The following is a 3345-nucleotide window of genomic DNA, read 5'->3' as shown; positions in this document are numbered from 1 at the left end:
TTATCGTTGTTATTTTTACTCATTTATGTTAATAGCTATTGTTTATATAATAATTATTACCGTGGTAAAAATTCATCTTAATTTGGACTTAGTTGAAAGACATACAACTTTAACCTTCTTTGTAATTTACAGTTCAAAAAATCCAAACTTCACGTACTTTTCCGTTCATCCAAATTTACTTACAAAAATAATATTTTAACTTGTTCTTTTTCATTTATAAACAAATATTTAAACTTCCAAATATTTATTTAAATAAACAAGTGAGTTGACCACTCAGCCAAAAAAGTATCATCTATAAATTGGGTGTTCAAAAACTAGAAACACCGGTAGTTATTGTATTCGGTTTTCGACCTATTAACATTTTGGGTAATACTACTGTATAGAAGTAAATCTGTACAAATATATACAAATATTCCATTTTAACCACACATATAACAACACGTGGTCTGAAGTGTAGCAGGATGTCACGGCCTCGGACTTACTCAACCTCTTGAGCTAAGACCAAGTCAGCTTAACCCTCAATACTTAGCAAGAAAGTTAAGAATACAAGAGAACACAAGAGAAAGGAAGTTTTGGTGGAAGAACACTTTATTGCTCAAGTGTGGTTACAAATGATTCACACACTTGTGCAATAAAATGTTCTTCCACCAAAACTTCATTTCTCTTGTGTTCTCTTGTATTATTAGCTTTCTTGTTAAGTATTGAGGGTTAGGCTGACTTGATCTTAGCTTAAGAGGTTGAGTAAGTCCGAGTGTCGGCACGATAGCGTTGGAGTGTGTTCAAAATCGTGACAAGGAGCTTAATAGAGAATACTAAAGGTGGCTCAGAACTAGCTTGGAAATCATTGCTTCCTTAACTGGAAACATCCAAAATAATGAGGATTTTTTTTGTTTTAGTTTTCTTCTTATGAGAAAAAGGTGGGATCTAGGGGTGTAGATGGGTCGGGCCACATCGAATTTGGCTTTACCTAGATCCGACCCGAAATATAGATCGGATCTAATTTTTAGACCTTAACCCGATCTTAGACCTGATAAAACTTACGCATCTTCGAGCTGGGTGAAAACCGGGTAAAAACCAGGTGAAAATCGGGTCTTTAGTATGTAAAAATCACCTAATCTCCAACCATTATTTCACAATTCACATAATAAAATTTACTTAAAAAAATATAAAAAGAACCAACTCTTCTCTAAAATGAAAGCATAACCATAATCAATACTAATATTGTCTAATAACACCAAATATTTAAATTAATACAAATAACACAATATTATGCATTAGTCTAAAGTCTTATGCATTTTAAATATAAAACATTAACTTATAATTTTATAATGACTAATAACACAAAATATTAAGGTTTACAATTTTTAAATTCCACATAAGAATAGCCATCATCCATCACTAATAACACAAAATATTAATTGTGTATGATGGCCGGGCCACCGGACCGAGTTCGGGTGAACCGAGCTATGGTCCGGACCCGACCCGAAATAATGACCGGGTCTATTTTTAAGACCATTATCCGATCCTAAACCCGATAAAATCACACTAAATTAGCTCCTAAAGTGTTCGGAACTGGATCGAGTCTTCGAGTTGGACCAAACCATGTACAGTGGGATCATAAAGGTAAAAATCGAATATAACCAACAAGAAGAAATACTGTTAGAATACCCTATGAAATTAAAAACATTGAATTGAACTTCTTGCACTAAAATCAAGTTTGCTTTCATATAACTCAAACAACTATAAGATTATTCATTGTATATTACCTAGTTTATAAAACTAATATGAAGATATTTTTTTAGGAAAAACGTTTGTTTTACTTGGAAGATCGATCAAAGAAATTTAATTTTATCTTTATAAAAATAAATTAATTCAATTTTATTTAGAATATTTTACAATAATTTTAGTCTTTTTCCAGTTAAATATGTATGGCACATTTTTGACATACATCTAACAAATACTAAATTTATATTACTGTAATAAAAAATACATTAAAGGATGATTATGCAAATAGTAATAGTAAAAAAAATTAATTAAAATTATAAATTATATCTACTCATGAAAACACAAAAAACAATGTTTTAAGTGGTATTTGAATATATAATTTTAGTTGACACTAAATTACCACCAATTAAATATTATTTATTATGAAGTCAATAAATTTTTTTGGAATAATTTGGTTTTATTTTAGAATTATCAATTAGGATTTAATTTTAAATAATTGAAACATTAGTTTAGTATAATCACTATTGAAGGTGGTAAATATTTCATGGTTGAAAATTATAGCTAATAACACATTGTAAATGATATTTTCTTTAATTGGTGAAAAGTCAATTGAAAAAAAGTTACATAAATTTGGATAGTTGATCTTTATATTTGAAATTTTTATTTAGTTATATAAATATTAGGTATGAAAGTGAAAAAAAATTAAAATAAATCTAAAACCTGTTAGTTAATAAACACAAGATACTTGGGAGGAGTGAATTGATGAGAATGAACAATTTTAACAAGTTTTCACAATATTAAAATAAGCCAAATGAAATAAATCAAATATAACATAATTTATCATGTTTTTTTTAACCCGCTTTTATACTGTTGAAGAAAATAATAGTGTTCAATTATAGGACTATGAAAATGAGTTCAAAAGACTTAATGAATCTAATTTTTTATGTGAAGGACTTTTTTATTATAACAAAATTGATCAAAATTAACATTGTGCCGCAACAAAAACAAAATTAAGCATGTCAAACATGAAATATTTAATGGACAGATCAACTGAACCTGTTATGTAGACACGTTTTGTTAACTTAAGAGAGAGTTCATTATTGATGGAGAGATTAATTAGTCTCATAGAATTAAAAATTAAGAATTAAAAAAAATATTTTTTTTGTTAAGAGTCTTGTAATCCTTTAAAAAAATTATCCAAAATTGAATTGGATATTCACCCAATTATTTATAATGTATCAAATTAAATACACGAGGTGTTGCTTATAAAATTATTGAAAATTAAATTTCTATAGAAAAATAATAAACAAAATAGAGAATATAATTAGCATAAGAAAAATAAAAAAGGAAGATATCTTGAAACATGCATTTAAGTATAATAACAATGCCTAACATTTATTCATAAAATTTAAAATTTAAGAGATAAATTTCATTTTATTCTATCTCTATTTTTAGATAAATTAAAAAAAAATTGTAGATACTAAAGAATCTACCTAATAACAATAAGTTTATGTGCCGAGAAAAGAAAGAAAAAATAAACAACAAATGAAAGCTAAAAAAAGATAAAGCAAAAATAATTTTGATAATTATAAATAATCATATTAAATGTGTATTAAAAAA

This window comes from Arachis ipaensis, chromosome B09, assembly GCF_000816755.2.
Source record: "Arachis ipaensis cultivar K30076 chromosome B09, Araip1.1, whole genome shotgun sequence".
Lineage (NCBI taxonomy): Eukaryota > Viridiplantae > Streptophyta > Magnoliopsida > Fabales > Fabaceae > Arachis > Arachis ipaensis.
Note: the sequence above shows the minus strand (reverse complement) of the source record.